Source organism: Monodelphis domestica, chromosome 3, assembly GCF_027887165.1.
Source record: "Monodelphis domestica isolate mMonDom1 chromosome 3, mMonDom1.pri, whole genome shotgun sequence".
NCBI classification, from domain to species: domain Eukaryota; kingdom Metazoa; phylum Chordata; class Mammalia; order Didelphimorphia; family Didelphidae; genus Monodelphis; species Monodelphis domestica.
Genome location: NC_077229.1, coordinates 527,285,829 through 527,313,003, shown reverse-complemented (window position 1 = coordinate 527,313,003; position 27,175 = coordinate 527,285,829). Strand labels below are relative to the sequence as shown.

At 37.5% G+C, this 27,175-nt stretch overlaps 1 long non-coding RNA gene across 1 annotated transcript; it reads right to left on the bottom strand.

Moving 5' to 3' along the window:
• On the bottom strand, nucleotides 1–27,067 carry LOC103093786 (uncharacterized). The gene is made up of 3 exons (XR_463678.2): nucleotides 26,989–27,067; nucleotides 3,541–3,622; nucleotides 1–962 (listed from the first exon to the last, which is right to left on the bottom strand). It is a non-coding gene; the product is annotated as an uncharacterized LOC103093786 (long non-coding RNA).
• Between the last annotated feature and the right edge of the window lie 108 nt (nucleotides 27,068–27,175).

The window sequence follows — 27,175 nt, the reverse complement described above, 5'->3', positions numbered from 1 at the left end:
TCAAAAAATTATTTTAACACATTCTTTGGTGAAATTTGGTAATATTTTAACCCTTTCTGATTCTAAAGTTGAAATGCTTATTCAATTTAAAAAAGAAGACCGATGTAAAAATAGAACTTACAATAAAGCAATCCAGTTTATAGAAAGATCTTTTTCTGGAATAAAGTACTCTTGTACTTAGTCATACATATCTTAGTTTTTGTCCAAATTCAACAAAGCATAATTTTATTTCAATTAATATTAGCCAGTTCCTTGAAGAAGATGAAAGAAAACATTAATCATTCCATTGGCATGGTATGATTTTGTACTAGTGGAAAAATTATGGTGACTTATGTGATGTAATAACCAAATCAAGATAAGGAGCTACATACCCAGTGTCCCTGTCTCATAAAATTTTGTTTTGCTACGGCCAAGCTCACCATTAATTAGTTATCCTTTTACAGATATGGCCAGCTCTTTGTAGACTTAGACATTATATGTTAGAAAATCTGTGCACTCAAAGCTGAACAATACTATACTTGTCTCTAATTAGAAGCAGAATATTTCTTTCATTTAAATAAGACTATTTAATCCTTTACTTCAGTCTGCTTTTTTTCATGATTTCCTGGAGACTTGGGTTACTTATAATGATGTTACTATGCTATAAAGTTTCATAATAGAGTTCAATAAAGTTTCAAGTAAAATAACAATAATAACCATATATCAGTAGAAGACTGAATGAATGTGCTCTAGTCGTCAATAGGCTATCTTTCACCACTGCCCCCTGTGGTGAGTCTCATTATAGTATCTCTATTTTACTGCAGCATCCAAGGAAATGGTATAATTTGCAAATTTCTTTCTTTTTTCAATTATCTGAGCAATTTAATTTTATCCATGCTTCTCTTTCTTTAAACTGCGCCAGAGATTATTGCAACTATAACTTGCAGAATCTTCTCATCATAAATCCAAGTTTCTCTGTGCACCTGCCAATCAAAATATTAAGCCAAGGTTCAGCAGTCCTGTGTTAAAACTTTTCCCTGTACACAGTTTTTCATCTTAATTATATAGTCTGGGGTTCATTTAAAATTGACAAATGGAACAGAGGAATGTGGCTTTTCCCAGCAACATAATTTACACTGTTTTATTGTTAGTTATATGATGCAAGATTCTCTAGTGCTAACTAATCTCAAGGGAAATGCTTTGAATTTGGACTGAATGTTTATAAGTCCATTCAGTCTTGTAATATTAGTTTGCTTGATTTAGGATGTATTTTCATAAAGGGGTAACCTAACAGAAATTAGCCTTATGGTCCTTATTAGGCTATGGTGACACAACCAATCTCCTGGTTTCCCAGAACTTTGCTCTGTGGCCCACTTTCTATGCCTGATTTCCCTGGGCAATGCTCCTATACTTTAGATATCTATTTCCACTTTTACTGACTACCAAAGAACCCCCTCCACTATCAAATTACTGTCTATTATTACTCTGGATCAGATCTGACAAACTAAGTCTACCAGAGGTGTTAATTAGAGATAATGACTTAATAGGTTATTTTCACATTTTAAGAAAAGATAAGTTTCCTCCAAAAGGAATGACTGAAGATATCAAATTGTAAAATATCTTGATGCCTATCTACAGTCTCTCCTTTTACAGTCAAGGAAACTGAAGCCTAAAGAGTTTATAATAACTTAAACTGATCATGGAGATAATGAGTAAAAAGAGATAGTATCTAAACCTGTGTTTCCCAAATATGAGATCAGTATTTTTTCAACTACATTATGTTTAGGCGAGAAAGACTAAATTTGTTAGGCAATTAATTTAATAAGTTATGAGGATCTATCTTCAAATGAAATAACTATCATAGAAAGAGGAACTGAACATATTTGGTCTAGAGAAAACTTGGGACTGCAGAAATAAATGTAAACTCTGGTATTATATTTACTTTTGTTAACTTTCATTGTATGTAGAAAGATGTCATAGGAGAGAGATAGTGTGCTTATTTTGTGTAGCTCCAAAGGGCAAAAGTAGGACCCATAGGAGGAAGTTACCTGGAGGCAGATTTCATTCAGCTCAATATAAGGATGAGCTATTAGAGTTGTCCAATATTGGAATTGCCTATGGAAATAAGTTCGGAGCTCCCTGTCACTCATTAGGAAAGTTGAAATAGATGGAGGATGACTACCTGTCAGAGAACTTATAAAGGGAATTGCTACCCAAGATAACCTCTGAGACTAAAAATGACTTTCAACACTGATTCTATGTCATATATCAATATCTTATATTGTATGATATTTTTTTCACAATGTTTGCATGTTCATTATTTCCAATGATTCATGCATCAATTCAGGAATGTAGCACCTATTCTGGGAGATTAGCTATGAGGTTTAAACTCAAATATACACTACATAGAGTTCATCAATTGTTGACTTTTAATTTCAATTTCTCAAGCTGTGTTTTTGAAGACTTTCAGGAGATAAGATCAAAAGTCTGGTTGGTTTTCTATCATTCTTATTCCTTATCAGCACATACACAGATTCCAAGGGGTTACTTAATCACTGAACACTAGCTTTCCTCCTCTGAGAGTCCATGCACTTGTCAAAAACAACAGAAATCAGATGAGAGACAAATGGTTCTGTCACACACACACACACACACACACACACACACACACACAGAGTAAGGATTATATTAGAAAATAAGTATTGTTTTATTAGTTTAGGGATAAGAAGTAAAGTGATTGGCTTGAGAAAGAACTGGAGTTCGAAGCAGAGTTGAGAGAGCATGTCAATTTCAAATGTTGACAATTATAACCATTTTTCTGTCTCAATTACTCTCTCTGGCAGTTGGAAGTTGGTCTCTGGCAATTGTCAGACACACACTCAGAGACTCTCGTTGCCTCTCTCTCTCTCTGAGGAAAAGACCTGAAGCAGCTTAATGTTTTCTTTTTCTAACCTGGGAAACACTATTGACAATCTATTTTGGTCTTCATAAATTGGTTTATATCTGAGACCAAAGAAAGATCTGGTCTTTGGTTTGGCCTCTCAGTCCATTAAGACTCAGAGTCCTAATGTGATTCTTGTTGAGACTCAACCAGCTAGCCTTTGTTATTTTATAACTGTAAGGCAAAGTTAAGAATTATAAGGATAGTAGTGGTAGTTTTATTTAGAATAATGTAAATTTGGGTTAGTCAGATCAGGGAGGATTAGTGTAGCCTGTGAAACACAGGAGAATGAGTTCCTTGTGGAACCAGGGAGTTTAGCTTGGTGGATTTAGAATCCCTTAGAATTAGAAATCTTTGTTATCCTTATATATTTCAATAAAATTTTTTATTTGTTATAATAAGAGTCTCTTTAGTGTCCTTATGCTTGGCCCTGAAGGGAAGTTTACATTTGAGCTTCACTTCACTTTATCCCTGAAGATACTTTTGATTACTATCAAAAGTATCTGAACAGTTTTGAACCTGTATTGGCAAAGTTTTCCTATCTATTTTATGTAACTCACCATTATTATTTTTAACACACACACACACACACACACACACATACATACATATACCCCTACCTCAAATTTATGAATGTTGGTGAAGGAAACTGGCAGCCAGACCTACGTGTTGTTCCACACTTCTTCCATCATTTCTCAAACTCTGTTAAGCAAATGGACAATTTCTTATCACCTCTGTAGCATTCCACATGCAGGTACTCCATATAATACACTTTGAACTGCTGAAAAACATGAGGCTCAAGAGATTTAAGTGATATGTTCAAGGAAATATAGTGCTTCCTTTGCAGATTTCTGCTCCTATGATTCACTGTAACTCTGTGGGATCCCCTCCCATGCAAAGATATAAACTCAATAAAAAGGAACAATTTTCATATGGAAATATCAAAAAAGATGAGAATGAAGTACTCTAATTAACACTTTCCAAGCAATTATCTTTACAGTCAATCAGGTTCTGCTTGCTTTCCTTTGGGGTCCAGCATCCTTCTCTTGTTCACAGAAAAGACACCTATAATTAAGCTTGAAGTCATCAACTGCCTGGAGGTTCAACCTTTCCTCCCAAATGCCCAGAATCCTAACTGAAGATTACATTTTTGACACCAAAGATAAATATATAATCACCATTTCATCTCTCCCGTGGACAATTTTACTGTACTTGTCAGAGTTTTATGCCTCTTCATTGATAACCTCTTTTTCCACAATCCATTCAAAGAGCACAAAGATTCTACTGAGCACAAATAACTAGTATCAAAAGAAGTCATTGTCATCAGCAATAAAAGAATTACAATTAATTTATCCTATTTTTCCTCTAAAGTTCCCCCTAAGTTCATCTGTGGCATGGAAATAACCCTAGACTTTCCTAGGTTCTGCTATGAAATATGAGTTCTGATAAATCTTACTAAACTGTAAGAGAACTTCCGTGTCCTATATATTATGCACCTGGTACTTGTTCCTTCTACTATTGCAAGATTAGAACTTAAATGAACTCACAAAGGCCAAAGAATTCACACAAACAAATTATGGAAGCATCAGAAACCACACTTACTACCATTCTATATAAATTATCTGGACACTGAAGTGATTTCTACTCAACTTAGCTCAAGTTAGAAAGATGCATCACCAAAGCGGCCACAGGCTAATTAGTTTTTCAGTCAACATTTCTTGAAGACCATCTTTGGAGGGTTTCAGTTATAAACGAATCATGAAGATGTTAAAGATGCGTTCAAAAGCTGACTCTAATGAACAGTGCTCATGGACCAGACGTACGGATATATTCCCGATATCTCACATGATTGATTCAGAATTCTTAAATTGGATGGGGCTCAAATACCTCTACTATCTGCCATCTAGAAGGCTGGCAAGCAATTTCTATAGCTTCTTTGTAAGTCAAAGACACAGACTTTACATCTGAATGAGATAGTGCGGGTGCTCTGGAGGAAGAAGGACTTTCAAATGAGCTTCTCTGCTGGGCACTGGCTACACCATTATGTCGGTATCTGTTCCTTTATCTTGTAATCGATTGCCACTATGATAATAGTATTTCTGTCATGCCACCTGTTTGATTGACAATCCTGCACACACACCCCCCACCCCCCCACCACCCATTCCTTGAAGCCTTAATAAAAATCAGGTCAACTGACTGACTCTCTCAGCATCTGAGGAAGAGCTGACGTGCTTAACATGATGCTGATGATTCCTATGTCTCCTTGTCTATTTTCTCTACATGTCCTTCCTCACTTAATCTTTAACCCTTCCACCCATATTCTTGCAGCCCTAAGTGTCCCATTTTAGGTGCTCAGATTCATGGAAGAAGATTTGAGTGGCTGGTGGGCTTCCGTCTTGAATGTCAACTACTTGTGTTCGGGAAACATTTCATTTTTAACTTTGTAACAGTTTCTAACACATACTATACCAGGCATTTACTAATCGTTGAAAAGAAATGATATTTGCTAAAAATAATTGAATCTGAGTTATGATCAATATTAGCGATAGTATCCACTTTGAGAAAACCATGAACCCATTGAATGTAGTTATTTAAATGTGTGTGTGTGTGTGTGTTTGTATATGTAGAACGACTGAAAAACTAAAAATCTGGAAGGCTTGCTGCTAACAAATATACAGTGCCATAGCTTCTGAAGACCGGAATATGGAAAACAGAATTCGAGGAAGTCTTAATGTAGTACTAGATAGATAGTGTGTGTGTGTGTGTTTGGGGGGAGGGAAGTGGTCTTTCTTTCCCAGGCCCATTTATTTACACTGGACACTTAGAGAACCTGAGCTTCATCTCAGATCTGCACAGTTATTGAGTAGTTTATTTGGCAGTCACCCCCCTCCCTCCAGAACATGGGTTTTGGGGAAATGGAACTTCTGTAAGGTAGCAAGAAGTTAAAAAAAATCTCCAACTCTCAACAACATTTTTGTAGAATAACAAATTGAAATTCAGTCCCTGGAATAAAGAACAAATACAAGATAGACTAAATGCCTGTGGAATGTTTAGTCAGCTGAGAATTTCCAGCATAATTTTTAGCTTTGAAAATACCTGTCCTATTTACCTTTTTTTCTTTTAGATTTTTTCTTTTCTTTTTGCAATAGTGTTCAAGTCACAACTTTTGGTTATATGGTCTTCAGTAAATCACTTAACATTTCACTGCACGAGGCAACTTTCTAAGACTATAAGATACAGATAAGATTATTGCTTGAATGGGTTGAAGGAGTTGGGATTTCCCTAAACAAATGGAAATCACAGAAATGGAAAACCCTTGACTCAAATTGCCCCATCTCAGCATTTTCCATTGTTTGTATGGCAAGTGAGAAGGGCCCAGACCCTTGGGCAAAGGGATTTTATGCTTGGATGACCAGGAAGGCACGTGGATCATTTGCACCTTGATCCCCTTTAACAATGAAGGATCAGTGACAGCTTTATTGCTGTTTTAGGAAAATTAGCAATCTTCATGGAGTAGATGCTGCTAGTATGACACCAAACCCCTTCGTGATGAGGTCCTAAAAGTTTTCTAGGAAACCATCTATCCTTTGCACTATTACTGGATGCAAGAGGAATAGATAGCACCAGAAGAATGTATTGAGGGTACCTGGGTGACTTAATGGATTAAAAAAAAGAAGAATGTGGTGTAGATAAACTAAAAACAGAAAGTGAGCAAAAAAGATAAAAAGCAATGTCACATTCACCTGAAGGAGAATATGTCCATATGGCAAGGGTAATTTGGGGGGCAATTCACACTGAATTTCCTGATTGGAAATAGTGATGAGGACCAGAAGCAGTATCAAGGACTTCAAGGCCATAGTGGATAACCCTGCTGGCCAACTCATGACTGTATTTAGGCACTACGAGGTCATTGTCCTGCCCTAGATTTAGTGGAAACTGAAATTCCTGTCAGGATGGAGGTAGCATCCACAGTGCCAAAATCACAGATCCATTTAACATAGTGTTATTTAGCTTGTGTGTAAAGATGGATGGAAGTGTAACCAAAGTGAGAAGCTCAGAACCTTGGAGGCTTGTTTGCTCATCTATAGTAATATAAATATTAAAGGCAAGAATACGGAACACAATATTTGAGGCAGCTAAATGATGCAGAGGGTAGAGTCCTGCCTCAAATGTCAGAAAGACCTGAGCTAAAAATGATCTTACTTACTTATTGCTTGATATCTATTTCCTCTTCTTCCTTCCCGTATCACCAAAGATTCAGTGGTCTTGAGCCTACCAGAGATGACCCTGGGAATCTTCTTATGGGGAATAATCAACCCCTTTTAATTCTCAGCTCTAGCATCTTCCTTTTCTGAGTCATGCTGGAGAAGAATAAAAATGGCCCTTCCAATGCTTTTCCCCATCACACACAGACATTATACACACTACACTCCTCCCCAGGGTCTTGGAATGAAGTATCTCAAGAAAATTAATGTCTCATCATTGATCGTTTCTCCTCCTAGGGGCCATATAAAGGGTCATAATGAGTCTATTCAGTGAGTTTAATCCCAATAATATAATCTTCATGAAGGGTCAAGTCAACTGCAGCTGATGAGTCTTGAGATCAGAATCTTTTATACCAAGAATCAAACTTCCTATGCATTATCGATGCATACATATAAAGCTGCATAATTCAGGAAGCTACATTTTATGATGCGCTTGTCTTCGGGGCAGACTTCTTAAAGCCCTGGAATGCATTCCTATCTGTCTCTGTTTCTGGGTCCCAAATGAACATGAAGAGCTTGCTTTCTCATCCCACTGGATCAATGGGAATTCCAGTCCCTTTCCATGGAGAGGCGGAAGCCTGAGATGAGGTCTGGTCCACGGATAGTGCTTTATAAGTGCTAGTTCATATCCGCACATCAAAGGACCCAAAGCTCTCCTTCTCTTTCCCTTCCCTCTCCCTTCATTCAGTGGTGAGGTCATTCTGTGCTAACCTGGCCAACAATACCAGGTCCAGCTTGACTCTGGCTGGTCTATTGATCCAGGCTTGGAATTAGAATACAAAGAGGCGCCCATAAACATCTCATTTTTAATAAAAGGAAGTGTAATTAACAACAGCTTGAAACTAACATTCAAGAAAAGTATTTCATGGGTTCAGTCAAATGTCACCCCACCCCCACCCCACCAGCCCCTCTTCCCCCCAACCCACCCAGTCTCAAATGATTTGAACACCATCAAGGAATCCATGAGGACTAAGAAGTCATTTCCTATATATGAGATTTTTATACTGAAACAACAAGAGAGCAAACTCCATCAACGAATTCCCCAGGCCTGTGACGTTGCCTGACCTGCGCCAGGACTACCAGCAAGAACTACAGGTGTGAATGCAGAGTCAAAGGGAACCGCATCGGTTCTGCTTAGACTTGATAGAGTCCTGTGGCCAGGTTATGGCTTTAGAGGACTTCACTAATTTGAAAAGAACACGATCTGGATTAGGGATTGGATTAGGACTAACAAAGTACATCTAAAATGTATGCCCAAGGGGAAAAGTATAGGATTTAGAGGGGAGAGAGTGATGGGGAGCACCTGGAGGAAGGACAATGGAGACAGCCAGAAGCAACATCAGAAAGCATTGACCACCTACACAGAAGGATGAAATAAATGAGGCACAAAGGTAGAGCACTGTAGGGCTACACAACTGATGGAGGTCTCTGCTATGGACCAAAAACTTAATATGTTTGACTTGCCTCAAAAATAATTTCATCGGGGATAGTTGGGTGGCTCAGTGCATGGAGAGCCAGGCCTAGAGATGGGAGGTCCTGGGTTCAAATCTGGCCTCAGACACTTCCCAGCTGGGTGACCCTGGGCAAGTCACTTGACCCCCATTGCTTAGCCCTTATCACTCTTCTGCCTTGGAACCCACGCACAGTATTGATCCCTAGATGGCAGATAAGGGTTTAAAAAAATAATAATTTCATTCATTTAGTTCATTTCATTTGGGGTGTACGGGGTGCTCAGGGAGGGGTAGTATCTCTGGTATGGAGGGCTTGTCGTGCCCTCCTAGGGCAGCTCTCCAGCCTCTGACTCCCACCTGACACCCAGCTCTCCCTTGTGGCTCCCAGTAGCTGCTAGCATGTGGCAGCGGCCAAACCCCGGGCAACGGCTTCGACAGGCCGGCCAAACCTTGTGAGGGTAGCCATCGGGTGGTAGACCCCTGGTGAACCAGGGCTTTGCTCACCCAGCATGTGAAGACTGCTTCGGCGGAACAGGCGGAAGAAACCAACAAGAAGGTTCAACGGCTGAGAGGGCGACGCAGGAAAGCACTGTGGAGTGCTCAGGGCGTGTTGGAGCACAAAAGACAACATGGCCATCCAATGCAGCTGAGGAAGTCTCCAGGTGTAACGACTTTTCATGCCACTGGACCCAGGCTTCCAACGCCGAGAGAGGGACTGTCTCTGTGCATCGGCTTTTCCACTTAAATCTCCTTCACACACAAGTGTTTTTGTGCACTCATCTATCATAGATGAAAGCGCACAAAGACAATTGTCATCCTCGGGTACCGAGAGACAACTACTATACTACTACAATAATTTCATTCTCCAAAAGGTAGAGAAAACAAGGTCAAATTCCATGATGGATCTTCACCATAGAGGAGATTTGTTACTAGAGCAGAAATGATGGTGTTCTGAGAATTCTGGGGGTCCTTGCTAGCCACTAAACAAAAGTCAGCACAAAATAAAGAGGAACAAGTATGTTGCAGCTTATCCACTCAAGAGTCTTCCACACACCAGCTGTAGCTCATGGACATACATGCCTCACATGTCTTTGTTGGCAGGGAAGTTCCAGAACTATTCAAAACTTTGAATTTTTTATAATTATAAACCTATTAGAAGAATGGAGGTACCAAAGGAGATATTTAGTAACTTCAGTGTCACAAAGACAAAAAGAAAAGAAATATATAAGAATAGCAAATAGAGCACAAAAAAGAAGCCAGTTATGTGCTCCCCAAAATCATCTTTCCATAATGGCAAGATGGGCAGGGAAAAGTAACCAGAGGGTGGGAGATAAGGGTGGAAAGTGGCCAATTTAGAGATCATTATAGATAAGGTGAATACTGCATCCTAAATTTTATGAAAATAATCTTCAAAAGGATGAGAAGAAAGACAGACAGGCTGTAGCCCGAAATACTTCAGGGGAGGTCAGCCAAGGATAACAAGAAGCTCTCAAGACACAAAACTGAAGACACAAAGAGAAATTATTCTTTTGAGGTATGAAAAGAGTTTTCTAAGGAGATCAAACTGGAGGCAAAGAGAAATTACCAGACAATTCACATTTTTAAAATATGAACAAAAGGTGGAAATGAGGGTATATAATAGAAAGAATATAAAAGGTGGCAGGCTCCCACGAGGACCATATCAAGAATGTTAGTGCTGAGGGAGTGGAGGCTGTCCAAGCAGGCTAAAGATGACAAAAAGAGCCTTTCAAATTAAATTGAAGAAAATGTGAGTAAAGCAAGAATAGAAGAGTTATTTGGGATGGCAGTGAAAGAAAAGGCAGAGATCTTTATTTTGCTGCTATTTATTCAGACAAAGAAAATGATCTCTAAAGGGAAAAATAATAAATGTGGCAAATGAGAAGTAGATTCTCAGGATATGTAAGGAGATAGTAAGAGAACATCTCATTGTTTTTGATGTGTTCAAGTCACCTGGCCCTATACATATATTCACATGTGTATGTGTATTTATTTTAATGTAATATAATAGAATGTCTTTCAAAGATCACAGAGTGGTGGCAATTAAATTAACTACATATAATGTACATATTATATGCAATAAAATTGTATTACATATCACATGATTTATTTTGTTACTATAACATTTTATATTGACAATTCTATAAACTATTACATGTATGTCACATGAACAAATTATATCTATTGTTATGTATTAGTCATATTTATTACTTATCTAAGTTATATATTACATATGAAATAATTGGCATTCAAAAGCTACATAGTATATGTAGTTAATTTAGTTACTGAGTCACTTCTGTGTTCATCAAATGATAATTACTAATTATTATGACAACATATAACTAATTTGAGTCACATTTTGTGATCTTGGAAAAATAGACAATAGGAGAAGTATCATAGAATTGGAGAACTGCAAATGTTTCCAATTTCAAAAAGTTAAAAGGAATCATCTCCAAACTCTAAACCAAGGAGCTGGCTCGGCTTCCATTTTTGTCAAGATGTTTGCTCGATGATATATGTAATAAGAAAATTAGGTGGAAAGAAGGAAACATGTATTTAGAGACAACCTATGTGCCAGGCACTATGCTCGATGCTTTACAAAGACAATCTCAATCCAATCCCCACAACTCTTGGAGGTAGGTGCTATTATTATTATCCCCATTTTATGGTCGACAAAACTGAGGCAAGCAGGATTTAAGTGAGTTTCCTAAAATCACACAATTAAGTATCTGAGGTCCAACTTGGATTAAGATTTTCCTGACTCCAGTCCCAGGTCGATTCAGAACTGGCTGAATGGCCAGACCAAGAGTCCTCATTCACATTTCTACGTCCACTGGGAAGAGGGTGACCAGTAAACCCTCCACAAATTTAGAATTTTGTAGTATATCTAAGATGACAAAATGATAAGTGTGATTTGGTACAATTATTGCGGGGGTGAAGAGGTGCACCCCTGGGCTCCTGGAAGGATGCCTTTCTGCAAGAATGCAAGACTCCAAAACTTAGCTTAAAAATAAAAAGAGAAATTCATTAACTTACAGAGTAATGTTGAGAATGGCCAGGAGAATAGTACAGGTGGGACAGCAAGATGGAAGGCTGCTCCTTGGGAGGCCAGCATGGATGGAAAAGCTGCCCCCCAGACAACATCAGTTCTGGAGATTTTATGCTCTTTACAACATGCTGTGCCATGGTGTGGATGTGACTCTGGAGTAGTAGCCACTCGGGCATGCAGTCTTCTGACTGGGGTCTGCCTGGAGACATGGGGTGACCCTCATAAAAGATTCCTTAAATTCCATTGGAACTGAACGACCTCCAGGGATTGATGCAGAGTGAGAGGAGCAGAACCAGGAGAACATTTACACAGAGACTGATACATTGTAGCACAATCAAATGTAACTGACTTCTCCATTAGTGGCAATGCAGTGACCCTGAACAACCCGGAGGGATCTATGAGAAAAAACTCTCCACATCCAGAGGAAAAACTGTGGGAGTAGAAACACAGAAGAAAAACAACTGCTTGAATACATGGGTCGAGGGCATATGGCTGGGGATGGAGACTCTAAATGAGCATCCTAGTGCAAACACCAACATGGAAATAGGTTCTGATCAAAGACACATGTAATACCCAGTGGAATTGTGTGTTGGCTGAGGGAAGGGGTGGAGAGAGGGGAGGGAGGGATAGAACATGATTCTTATAACCAAGGAATAATGTTATAAATTAACTAAATAAATTAATTTAAATTTAAAAAAAATATGAAAGATTCCTTTGTTTTAGGGGACAGACAGATGTCTGAGATACAGCCTGATAGAATACAGGTGTAGGCTGGAGGTGCATCTCTCTGTCCATCTTAAATCTAAAGGAGGATCAAAGGAGCACAATCATGTCAGGATCCTATAGGGGTCATTAGATGTTTTAGGCTAAGAGTAACAAGGATGTAAAAAGGAGCAAAGGAACCCCCCTGATAATAGTTTGCCTGAGTTTCTGGGGGTGCAATGCCCATGTCACAATTAGTTTCTGGGCTCAACAAATCTATTTCAGTACAAGATGGAAGTGGAGAACATTGGCAACCAAGAAAACTAATGTGATCTTAGATGTCATTAAGAGATGCCTATTTCTCAGGAATAAAGAAGTAAACGTTTCACATATTTGTGCTTATTTCTTACAAAGGAGAACATCTATGAAGCAGAGGGCACTTGTGGGGAACATTTTGGCAAGTGGAAATAGTGATTTAAAAAAGAAGAAAGAAGACTGCATCAACAAAATGCTTTAAAAAAACAAATGGACCAGAATGAAATTTTAAAAGGGGCACAGAGAGGCAAAGCAGTTCCATTACTGTAAAATACATATTCTTAAAGAGTATAGTACAATAGTTCACAATCAAAAATAAAATTTTCTTCTTATTCTCTTCTTTATATATTGAAATGTTTATGATGTTGATTTTTGGTCAGTTCATAATTTTTAAAACAATTTAATTAAATAAAAGCTTTCTGGTATTCATTCTTTTCCCAATTTATAGGGCTACATTGTATGACCAGGTTACTGCAATAGTTTTCTAATCAGCCTTCCCAAACTCCAGACTTGCCAGTGCTGCACATTGCCTCCAGACTGATCTCTGTAAAACACTACTTTCATTATGTCCTTCCCTTGCTCATACTGTGCCCTCACTTTTTCACAACTTGTCTCACCAATGAAATTTTGTCATTGCCCTCCTTGAGGGCAGAGATCATAAATTTCTCATATTTCCTTTGTATCCCCAGAGAGGCTTGCATAGTACAAAGAACAGAGATGGGATCAGCACATAACTTGCTGAATTGAATAAAATAACCATTTTATATTGACTTTTAAAAAATCCTCTTCATTTGAACTTCTACTTGATACCATTCTTGTTCATTGTAATGCTTAAGAGGATTTATATTCCTGAAGACTATAAAAATATTTTCTAAGAAGATCTCTTGGAATATATTAAGTGTTCTGGATGCAATCACATACAGATATACACGGATACATATCCAGGCTCATCACACACACGCGCACACACACACACACACACACACACACACACACATTGACAAGAAAGTAAGTGAAAATTGCCTTAAATGCTAAGTAGGGGGGAAAATAATCCTATTAAAGCACAGATCTGGCAAATTAGGTGCTCCAAAGTAACAGTGTCTATCCTTACTGAACTTTTTAAATACTTCTTTCCAAATAACAAATATTTATTGCAACACTTGTGCAGCAAAGAACTAGAGACAAAATAAATACTCATCATTTGGACAATGGCTAATCCAATCATGTTATATACATGTAATGGAATATTACTACACCATAAGAAATCACAAAAAGAGCAATTTCAGAGAAACCTGGGAAGATGTATACAGATTGATTCAGAGTGAAATGAACAAAACCAGGAGATCAGTTTGTATAATGATCACAAGAATGTAAGGTAAAACAGCTTAGTTTTAAAGACCCCAGACCAATCATAACTACAGAAGAAGAAGAATGAAGTATGTTTCCCAAGTTCTGGCAGAAAAATTATGAACTAGGGTGAAGAATAATCGATACCTAAATCAGACTTGGCTAAGATGTTGACATCTTTTGCTTGATTATACTTATCAAAAGGGAGGACTTCAAAAAAATGAGGAAGAGATAATTTAGAGAGGAATTATATATATATATATATATATATATATATATATATATATACATACACATACATATATTTTTTTAAAAGAAAGGACAATAATAGTTTAGGAAATACAGCAAAGAAAAACTTCAAAATTCACATAAACAGGATGATTTTGTCACTATATAATTAATAATATTGTGTTATGTGAATTTTAAAACTATTCCACCCTAATCAGACTGTACTTTAGAAGATGTGATTTAGCTATTTCCTAATCAGTAACAATGGAGATACTTGGAATAACAGAATCAGATCTTGGAAACTCTACATTTCTCCACCCTCCTTAGTTTAACAGCATTAGGAAGGTCTGCATGAAACTCAAGATTTAATTATCTGAGGAAATGGCCTTCAACAGACATGTGCAGAAAAACGGATAGACCCCTGGGCTGTCCTAAGTCAAGCTAAGCCATCATTGGTACAGATGAGATGCAGGAAAGTGACACAAAACAGTCCATATAAGGCACATAACTTCCTGTCTCTTCTTCTTTCCCTGGAGAGGCAACTCTGACTGGCAGCGTGTGAGGCGTTCCAACATCTTGGGAGTGGTGGCAGTTATTGTCTGGGTTTTGGCGGTGAGTTTTGTCCTTGACCTGATTCAGGTTCAGGCATCTCAGCTGAGCCCCTTTTGAAGTTCAGGCTGATTCCTTCCTCCTTCGCACTCAAAACATTACTTTCTACATCTCCTAATAGAGAAATCCTTCACCCTTTCCTTCTCCCTTCTTAATCTTCTCCACTATATCAATAAAATCACCATAAAACTTCCAGCTGACTTGGGTGTTTTATTATTTGGGATTTCCCCTGGTGACCATTAAAATTTAGATTTTAAGTCACAACGCTAAAATTATCCTCACAGTTATATTTTAACAAGTACTAATATTTACTATTTTTAGAAAACTGTAACAGTTCACCATTTCCCATATAATCCTTTTTTGTTTTAATATACTGAAATATCTGTGTTTGCTTATGATTTTTATGGTCACATATAACAATAAAAATGAGCACCTACACTTCAGAATGGAACAAATAGAGCCTCTAACAATGAATTCTTCAATATTGGTATTTCTCTGAGTAGGATTAAACTCTTGAATTCCATCTACAGATGATATGAATAGCTACTTTCTTTAAATTGGTCTCGACATACATTTTTATTATCCTATAGGGAACACTAAGTAAAGTGCAAAGATCAATAGAAAACGACATTTATTTTAAAGTTAAAATTACAATATGTGTTTCCATAGCTTTACTATAGATTTGTGAGGCTTGATACATTAAAAAGAAGCTTCTAGTCTACTGATAGAAATTTTCTTTTAAATGACATCCTCAAGCATCAAATAAATAGTAAATTGATTAAATTTTGGCTTTTTTTGTGGGGAAACAGTTTTTCTTGACTACTTTGCTTTAGATTAATGGGTTGTCTTACTATGATTTTTTATTCAACCAAAATGAAGGGGATTTTAGATGTTTCATGTAATAATAGTTTTTTGTTATTGTTTTCAATAATAGTTGGCATTTACAATGCATTTTCAATTTTGTAAAGTGTTTTACAGCTATCTGAATCTTACAACAATCTTTTCAGATAGGTAGTTACAGGCATTGTTATCTCCAGTTTACAAATGAGTAAGCTAAGCCCCAAAAACATTAAATGATTTGCACACAGCCATGTAACTATTTTTTGTTAGAATTATACCCAGGACACAAGTAAAACCCAGTGGAATTGCGCATCAGCTACAGGAGGGAGTTGGGGGAAGGGGAAGGAAAGAACATGAATCTTGTAACCATAGAAAAATATTCTCAATTAACTAATTAAATAAAATTTTAAAAATGAATTAAACCCAGGTCTTCTTGATTCTTGGTAAATCCATTCCACATGGCCTCTAGAATTTATTTTGCTACAGTTCTGAAAATAGTCTATAAGACAATTTGTTTTCTTTTAAAACATGAGCACTATTTCATTCAAAAAAAAGCCTTAACAATTAGGTTCTGGGAAAACTAAATTATGAATGTAAATGCATCCATATTTTGTTTCAAAAACCTGCTTTTTCCCCCAAAAAAACCTGCCTTATTGTTTGGAACCCAATTTCTGCCTGGACCTAAAAGGAACTGCCAAAGCTAGGGAGATTTGTGTTGGTCTGTTTTTCATTTTTTTTGTTTGTTTGTTTGTATTTAAGAATAAATGTTGTATGACTAATTTCATGATTTCTAGTCAAGTAGTAGAAGTACTTGGACCTATTAATAACTACTCACTTTAATAAAGTGTTTTAGATTTTACAAAGAGCTTTCCTAACAATAATTTGTCGATATGTAGATCAGAGTTAGCTAAAGGGAGATTCCAGAATAAAGATTTTGCAAATTGTGTTCTATACACTGACTTATTTACTCCTCACAACCACCTGCAGATATTAGAGATGAGGAAACTGAGGTCTTAGAGAGGCTGAATGACTTGCCCAAGTCATACAGTTGGTTAATATCAAAGAAAGAATTTGGACCCCATGTCCTGATCTTACTGTACGTCCAAATAGTGCCACTTCTTTCCTGGTCTTCTGCAGGCTGCATAGCCTCAGTTTCTTCATCTATAAAATGAGAGAATTGAACTGCATGACCTTGAAAAGCTCTTCTGTCTTTAAATCTAGGCTCCTATGATGTTAAATACCATTCAAAAGGTATTTGATGAAAGCCTCACGTGGATTTTAAATATGATTTCATCTACCAGAGTAACTTTCCTTTCCACAAAGAAGAGGAGCTTTTAGAAAACCATTGATTGACAGAGCTATAAAACAAGAGAATTTCTCTTGAAACACATTCTGAAAAAACAAAACTATCTGATAAAACTGTTTTCCTCTGTGAGTCAATATTCCATCCTGGGAACTCAGAAAGAAATAAATCAAGCAATGACCCTTGTTTGTCCTCCCCAAAGCATTTCAAGCACATGTGAAAGTCCTGGTCATTGTCTTAACAACTGACACTAAAAATTGGCAACCACCAATATCCTCTGGGCCCTGCAGGGGAAAAAAGGAGACTGGGAAAAGCAAAGTGAGCTGTTAGATGAGGTAACCATAAAAGTCTTGCATGGAATGACTCACTCTGACCAAGGGTCACCCATCTCTAGAACCACAGCTATGCCTATTAATGCCATGGGCAAGGATGTTCCTATTGCAATGTCAAGTGTCTCTTTGGAGTGGATTCTGCTGTTGGTTCAATCTATTAAGTACAAGAAAAAATCATGCCCATTTTCTAACACTTGAATCCTCACAATGCCATCTTGTGGTGACAATAAAGGGAAAAGAAAGAGACACAGAAGCTAAACATTACTGTTCAGTTGTGCCCCTTCTGCTTTGGCTGAAGAGTGTAAAGAATTCAGGCTCCCTTTCCATTTACTATTTGATCATTATAAATTTTTTTATTTGATAGAATAAGGGAGATCTATGCTCACCAAACATACTTGCAACTCTCTATTATAGGGCATAAGTGGAGAAGGACTTCCGTGTCTATCAAATAATTCTTAATCTGGAATCAAAAAACAGATACTAGTTTTCCTGAGCTTGGAGAGGAAAAAATATATTAAAAATTTTTTTTCCTATAACCTCTAACTGAAACTGATCATTTATGATTACTACTATGATTAAAGGCAGCCATTATAATTCTGAGAAGGGATCCAAGAGACAAAAAGAAAAAATAAGAACCCCTGCTATGCAGGAAGAGATCTTCTAAGGGCTCCTCTTCCATGTGAATGAATGATACAGCACCACCAATGTGCAAGCTCTTGCTACATGCGCAGCCCTGTGCTTTTCCAAGTGAATAGATGAGTACTAGTCTCTGATCTAAAGGAGCTCATGTTCTAATAGGACATTCAATACACTTCAAATTAAGTCAACAAGCATTTAATAAGTCCCTACTATGTGTTAGGGACTATATTATTATTGAAACAGCAAAAAAAAAATCCCTGTGTGACCCTGGGCAAGTCATTTAACACCCATTGCCTAGCCCTTGCTGTTCTTCTGCCTTAGAACCAAGACCACCATATTGATTCTAAGATTAAAAAAGTTATTGCGGAAGGAAATTACCCAAAAAATAACTTCTGGATAAGGAGAAAAGAGGGGATCTATCTCCAGGGGACAAAGGACGTGCCCCTTCCTTCCACTGTTGGAGGAAAGGGAAGGGAGCCAAATTTTTAAATTTTTCTACCTTCCTGAGTTCTGGGATTGAGGAAACGGGCTGAAGGCCACTGTGTCAGTGTCGTGGGGTTTTTCTAGAGGGAAGACAGGGAAAGAGCAGTTGGAAGAAGCTGGCAGGTGCCATATAGCTACTTTAATTGTCTCTCCAGCTAGAATCACTCTAATAAAATGGTAGAGGAGTCAGTCCCTCCTGGTGCATGGGCTCCACGTGGGGCTGGGAGGGTGTGTCCACAAAGGGTTGAATAGATTTGACTCCCCTCACTGGGGTTTCCTGATGGGCAGGGATGCCTGCTAGAGGTAGGCAAGGATGGGTACTGACTCTTTGTTTTCAGCCTTAGGAGCTACCATCTGTCAGTGTCCAAGAAGTTATTGCCTTCTACACTGAAGATAAGATCTACTTCATGAGGGCTGGGGCTCAGACCATGGACCATCTGCGACTGGCTTGTCTTGGTTTCTCTGTCTTCAGTGGGCTTGTCTTGGTTTCTCTGTCTTCAGTGGGTATATGTATATAAAAATATAAATACATAAAAACATGTATATGCACAAAGATAAACTAAAAATAATATCAGAGAGAAGGTGCTGTGGGTTTTAAAATTAATATTCAATAACTATTACTTTTAAAAGTTTCATTAATAACAACTAAAATAAAAGAACTACATAACTCAGCTGGGATCGCAAGAGAAGAGAGAGAAGGAGGAGTTACAGCAAACGTAAATACAAACATGACCATGCAACGTGGTGGAGAGAGGAGAGGAATTCTGGGAAATACTGAAGGACTTTTAGGGGATCAAAATTCCATTCATACAGTGCTAACATTAAAAGGACCAGGAAAGGTTTCTTGTAGATGATGAGATATTAACTGAATTTGGATGAAAGACAAGGAAGTCATGAGAAAGAAGCAGGGAGAGAGAGAATTCCAGGCATTGGGAATAGTCAGTGAAAATACATGGATTCAGGTATTGTGTGAGGAACAACAATGAGGCCAGTGTTACAGGATCACATTGGGAAGTAAGGTATAAGACTAGAAAGATAGGAACGGTCAGATTATGAAGGATTTTACAGTTTTCTACTGCAAGTCAGATGGAAAGGTCCCCTGGCCTTTGATTATTGAAGCAACAAATTGCAGCATCTTTAATGGTTTTCCATTTATAAAATTTGAATCATTTGACAATGCCAAAGATTTTGGTGGCAAGAATGTTCTTACCTGGGTCTTCAGTAGCTGTGCTTACAATCCTTGCAGAGCAGTTACCAGATCAGATCTCCATGGGAATTGCTTTCCAGGATAATAGTTCCATGGGATGCTGCAATTCATGGACTCTTGCACTTAGTTGTTCATTGGTAACGGGTGGTAAACAGTTGATGTTTTCCTCTTCTCCACAGTGACTTCTCCCCTCTGTGTGGACCCAGGTGACTGAAGAAGGACCAGTTGTTTGAAGGTGGGGTATGAGGGAAGAGGGCTGCTATTTCCAAGAATCTAAGGTTGATCCTAGAATCTCTACCTGGATTTAAGGGAATATGCTGGCGATGGCTTGATTTGCTTAGAGCATGCCATTTCCCATCTTTCCTCAAATGGTTTTAATGTTTCAGCTAGTCTGGCCTCCCTGTCCAATTTGTGGCAGTTGTACATCATTTTGGGTGGATTTTTGCCTCTTCTCCCCATAGTACCCCAAGTGATGGCTGCATTGATTGGCTAAAAAGGACCAATGGTCTTGGGTGGTATAATTCTCAAGACATGGGTTCAGAGTCTAGTCCATTTCCATCTGGGTCTCTGAGAAGGCAGTTATCAAAGTCTGACTCACTTGACACAAACCTTTCTTTCCTACACAATGTCTTATTGCTTCACTCCAGGTTAATGTCTTAAAATCCTGGAATACTACAAAGCCTCCTAAATTATGTCATCATAATTACTAGAGATTTCCTTCCCAAGTTTACCATCTGTCTACACTGTCTTTATCTTTTCCTATTGGTTCATATACACCAATAGAATATAGAATACTAGAAGTCAGGAACTATTTGAAGTTTTCTTTGTATCCTCCTTGCTTCATGAAGTGCCTGTCACCAACTAAGCATTAAAGAAATACTTGTTGACTGAACCCCCCCCCAAGAATTCAATCAACCAATAAACATTTATTATTCTCCTACTATGTGGCAGATACTGGAAACACTGAGAAAGCCACGCAATGAAGACTATTATCTAGACTATCCTGATTTTCTTTTGGTGTCTTACATTATTGTAGTTATGGTGTATATTTTTCTTTTGATTCTAAACACTTCACACACTAAACACTCAGCTCTTCCCATTCCTGTTATGTTTCCATTGAAACCACATGCAAAAGTCCAGATAACTCTGAACAAAAGATTATTATTAAAAAACCCACAACTACCCTAAAGCGGCCACTCTAAAAGTCCATGAATGAAGAAGTCAAAAGTTGAGAGTTCAGAGAAATGCAGCTCAGGTTGATTTGATCCTCCCCCTGCTACAGGGAAGGACTGTATTGTGGACAATATGTTGGCGAGCCCCAGTGACTGTTTTAGAGATAATAGTAATATCGGTTTTTAAAAGAATAATTATGATACTGAACTTTTACATAATGCTTTAAAAAAAGCACTTTACATTTATTATCTCATTTTATATTGGAGTTAACAAATAGGATAACCTTGAAAAATTAAGGCAGCATATTAGTTTACTTAGTTATGCTCCAAACAGGATGAATAGTTCAATTCAGATTAATGTTTTATAAAATACAGTTGTGTGTGTTGTATAGACATGCACAATTACCCCCCAAAATATTCCCTTTTTCCCCCAAACTTTGTGATAAAATGTCAAAGAAGATATCAATGAAGGCCACATTAAGGAAGGCCAGAACATAGCAATTTATTCAGATCCTAGTTAAACTAAATAAAGGCACTGCCACAACTGCAGGAAAGTGTATTTGAATGATGAGTGTGATTTTATTTTTTAGAACTAACAAAGTCCCAAAGCTGCCAAGCCATAGAGAACTTCAAAATACAAATGCTAAATATTTAATTTAGTTTGAAACCGGGGCAATGATTTATGTTTTAAGTGAATTGTTTGGTTTTTATTTTATTTCAAAGAACAAATTCAACTACCTTGAATTGATAAGGTCAGAAAAATGGCTGTATAAACTAGATCTTATTACTGTGACTTCTCCCTATCTATTTATCTTTGGAATGATGCCTGTTTGCCATAACACCTGAAATGAGTGGTTTTTTCTTCCTATGATACGACTGTCAGTGCTAGAGACAATATAACTTCAGAAGAGCATATTGTATACTAATCTGTCTCATGCATCAGTAAAATTGCCAACTAAATTCAGATCCTAGAATTTTTTTATTGTTGGTGATGATGTATGAAGTAAAAAACAACACAGCTTGATTGCCTGAACAACACTTGCATCTCTGCACAGTTGGGAAGAAGAAAAAATATTGTTTGATTTAAAAGGGAATTTGATAAGAAAAGTCACTGCGAGTTAATAAATATAACACACCAGGTAGCCTGCGAGGATCTCACCTTTTTTCTCCTTTGAATAATTCTTGAAGTGGGACTGTTGGACCAATTTCTGAGATGAGAGGATGTTTCCCTCCAGGGTCATCTTGCTATCTTTGTGACGATGGATTAGAATAAGCGATACACAGGCTACATTTGGCACCTCTTCCTTTCACAAAGAATTCTAGGATCACAGGAGGAGCAGCACTGGGATGTTGAGAAACACGGAGTCGCAGCCTGACAGAGAGTGTATGAAGTATGACAGCATTGGGAGGGTTCCAATGCTGAGAAGACTGTGCCCTGCCATGACTCGTGCCAGCTCTAATGACCCAACAACCCAACAGACCATTGGCTCTTCCTGCCATCCTTTACTTACTCCATGGGGAAAACAGCAGCTCCTCCCTTTCCCCTTGTCCTTTTTACAAGCATTTTACAAGCATTTTTTCATAGACAAGAAAAGATCAGCAAGAGAAGGGGGTTGAAAGAGATGGGAATGGGTCCCGTGTGGGAAATGTGCCCGTTGTCAGAATATTCTATGTACAGTAAGCTACAGTGATCTCCTGCTGGGAATTTAAACAGTGGGGGCACAGAGTGAAGCATCCGGAAGAACGAGACAGAGGTGAAGTCAAAGTTTCCTTGTAATGATTGCTCCTGGAAAAGAGCTCAAAGAATCAATAGCATTCCAGGGCGGAGCCTTTCTGAGTACAAAGTAAAATGGAGAAACTCGTTTTATTCTCTAATTACTAATGAACTTGGCCCGTGACTGAAAGCAGCCCATGGTGAGCAGCTCAGTCATTTCCAGATCTTGCGACCTAAAAACCCAACTAATACTATGACAAACCAGAACAGCTTCAGTAGATGTCATTTTATGACTCACTCAAATACTATTAACTGTGCTCAAAGGGCACCCAAACCTCTCTCCTGGGATGTTTCCTATGTAGCCAGCCAGAGGAGGCAAGACCAAACGCCGTTCATGAGATTCGTCAGTATGATGATGGCCATCAATTCCCCTTTAACTCCTCTCCTAATTACTGTGATGTCCTTGCCCAAAGCACCTCTTCCTAGAAGGAAGAAATCAGAGGCAAGGCCTCATGGTGCTTCCTTGGAATTATATTTGACTTCTTTTATTTACTTTGCTTTTTAAGAGAGTTATGATTGAAGTGATTGAACAACAACAATATGACTTTATTTGCTTTTATTTGTACCTGTATTGCCTACAACAGGTCCCAGGACTTTGTAAAGTTTTAGGTACTTGTGTCTGGTACAGATGAAAACAAATATTTTCATTCAGTTATTCACTTCTTCCCTGTCATTTTGATTGGCTTTTACAGTCAGAGTCATTATTGGTTTTATTGCTATTCCTTTCTTTTCTAACTAAAGTTTACCAAAAATAGGGTAGATTAGTGCAAGAGTTTGAATAAAAGCTCCAACATAAATGCTATTTCTTTGTGTGTGTGTGTGTGTGTGAGTGTGTGAGAGGGAGAAAGAAACAGAGATAGAAAGAGAAACAGAGATGGAGAGAGAGACAGAGAGAGAGAGGGAGGGGTAGAGGGAGGGAGATGGAGAAGGAGAGGAAGAAAGGCAGGGAGGGAGACAGACAGACAGACAGAGAAGGGGAGGAAGATAAAGATGAAGAGAGAAAGGGAAGAGGGGAGAGAGGCACAGAGACACAGAGAGAGAAAGTCTCTGCAACAGGAAGACATGAGTTCAAGTCCTATTTCTCTCACATATTAGCAATGCGACCCTAAGCAAGTCACTTAACCTCTCTCTAAGACTATATAAGTTAACAAAGCTCTTCTGCATTAGAATTTCCTCAGAAAAAATCTTTCCACCCAATGAAATATATAATCCTGACAAAATAAAGGAGGGTTGCAGAGAGAAGGGCCATGGCTCTAAATCAATTACAAGAGAGGCTAGAAAAATAATGGTCTGAAATCACTAAAATAATTGCTAGTATTCCTAAATAGAGAGGAACCCCGTTGTCTTTTTTCCCCAACCTTTCCTTTACCTTCTATCTCAGAATCAACACTAAGAATTGCTTCTAAGGCAGAGCAATGCTAAGAACTAGGCAATTGGGGTTAAGTGACTTGCTGTCTCCCTCTCAATCCACTGAGCCACCTAGCTGCCCCCCCTAAACTTACTACCTTCCAAGTAGCACATTCTACGTTGATGTCTTCTAATTTTTTAGATATTTTTAAGCCAAAATCTGCTATTCTGCAACTTCTCCTGACCCACCAAGGTTAATGAAAACAAGTCTTGTCCTTTGTCCAAATTATAGCTCTTGACAACAGCATCCATCTCCCCTGAAGCCTTCACTTCCTGACATTAAATACACCCAATTCTTTCCATGGATCTTCTTGTATCATGACCGACATTTCCCTCATCATTCTGGTAACCTTCCTCTAAAGGCACTCCAGTTTATCATCATCTTTAGAATGTTCTGTCCCTTGCTATACACAATAGTCAATATCCAAATGGGGTCTGACTATCAATTCTTTTATTCAGAAAGTTTTTTCAACTTCACTGCGATTCATTCCATGTAAAGAATTCCTAGTGAGAAAGTCACTCTCCAATACAAATGCCTTCCTTTTTTGTTCACTTATCATCTTGGAAAACTACTTGGGATACTAAGAGACTAACTTACTAGCTCTGAACCATGCAGTCAGTATGTTGCAAGAGTACTGGGGACTTAAATACAGATGATACTGACTCTGAAGACTGTTCTATATCCACTAGCCCATGCTGAATCGTGTTCAGGACACGATTTTGAATCGAATGGCATACATTTCATTCAACTCAACAAAGTTTAATGTACCTATTTGTCATTTTCCCTAGTGATGGAGATAAAAACAAAAAATCAGGAAGTCTCTGCCTTTGAATAATATAAACTATTTGAGTTATACAACATGCACAGAGGAGAAAAAATACTTGCAAAGTAATTCACTTACGTAACTTTGCATGTATTTTTCAAGCTAGTAACTAAGGGAAGGAAGGTGAAGAAAGGCTTCGCAGAGTAGCTGGAACTTGACCTAAAGGTAGCATTAGATTTTTTGCCTGATATGTCACATTATTGATTCATAACAGGTATGTCATTCTCTAAATGCCCAGACATTTGCATGAATTCTCACTCCACTTTTTGGGTACAATTTTTAATTTTGTACTTGCATAGTCCATATATCTACATGTATTTCATCTACATATATCATTTCAGTAAAATTTCAATATATCTAAACCATGGCTAGAGTTTCTGTTTGTAATTGTAGTAAATGTGACAAAGCATCAGCTCTTTATTCCATCTTCATCTCTTCCTAAAATAATCTGTATTTGATTTAGCAAAACTTTTGTTCAACTGATAAGAATTTTTGCCTTAGATTTCCACTTTTTCCCTCAAAAAATTGAAATTATTTTACTTTTACAACATAGTCATTTGCAGATACAAAATACAGTACCACCTAGCTGTATAACTTTTTCCCCTTATAACAATGAAAAACAATTTAGCAAAATGACTGATCCCTTAACTAAAATTGTTTTTACCTTACAATTTAAAATTTGCATGGCAACAATGTTTGATAAGTTGTTGAAGAAAAGAAACACTGATATATTGTCAGTGGAACTCTAATATAGCACAACCATTTTGGAAAACATATTGGATTATGCAAATAAAGTAATTAGAATGTCCATATCCTTTGAACCAAAGACTCCATTATTGGACAAACCCCAAAGAAGTCATCAATAAAAATAAAAGCATCCACACACTCAAAAATATTTATAGCAGCACTTTTTGTGATACCTAAGAATTAGAAACACAGTACATGCCCATTATTTGGGGTAATGGCTAAACAAATTGTAGTACATAAATATAACAGAGTAATATTTTGCTATAAGAAATCCTGTATGAAAATAGTATTTATCTAAAACAATCAGGAAGCTTTATTTATAATGGAGACAAGCTGGAAGCCTTCCCAATAATAGCAGGAGTGAAATGATGATGTTCATTATCACCACTATTATTCAATATTGCACTAAAAATATTAGTTATGTCAATAAAAGAAGAAAAAGTATTTGAAAGACTTAAAGTATGCAATGAGAAAACAGCCATAACTCTTTGCACATAATATGGTGCTCTATTTAGAGAATCTGGAGTAACTAATAAACTAGTTGAAATAATTAATAACTTTAGCATATTGGCAGGATATAAAATAAACCCACAAAAATTCTCAGCATTTCTATATATTACCAACAAAGTCCAGCAACAAAAGATAGAAAGAGAACTTCCATTCAAAATAATGTTAAACAATATAAAATACCTTGGAGTCTACTTGCCAAGACAAACACAGGAACCATATAAACATAATTACAAAACATTTTTCACAGAAATAAAGACAGATCTAAACAATTGGAAAATTGTTCATGATTAGGTTGAGTCAATATAATAAAAATAATGGTTCTACCTAAATTAGTTAATTTATTCAGTGCCATATCAACCAAATTGCAGGGGGGGGGGAAGTTATAGAACTAAAAAAAAAGTGATAAAATTCACTTGGAAGAACAAAAGTTCAAAAATATCAAGGGAATTAATGAAAAAAAAAAATGTGAAAGGAAGGTGACCTAGATATAACAGATCTCAAATTGTAATATAAAGCAGTAATCATCAAAACAATATGGTACAGGGATCCTCTAGAAGGCTCAGTAAATTGAGAACCAGGATTAGAGATGGGAGGTCCCAAGTTCAAATTGGTCCTCACACATATCCTAGCTTTGTAACCCTGGGCAAGTGTAGCAATTAAAGTAGTGTTTACCACAAACTGTTACAGATAAAAGAGTGGAGATTTTAATTAATACAAACAAGGAATTAATGAAAGAGAGAAAATAAGAGGAAACAATGAGAAAAGGAGTAGGTCAGCCCAGGCCAGCCTAGGCCAGCCCAGGTCCAAGCCCTAAGAGAGAGATCAGTCAGTCTTTAATTCACTCACCACAAGATTTGTCCCAAGCAAGATTCTAGTGTTCAGAGAGACACACCAGTTCAGCTCCTGAGCTCCACTTCAGTTTCCAAGGCTGAATTCTCTTGAACTGGTTCAGACAGCTCCTTTTAAAGAGAATTTTCTCCTATGTCACCTCCCCTAAGTTCTTACATCTACCAATCACAGTAGATGTTTTCCA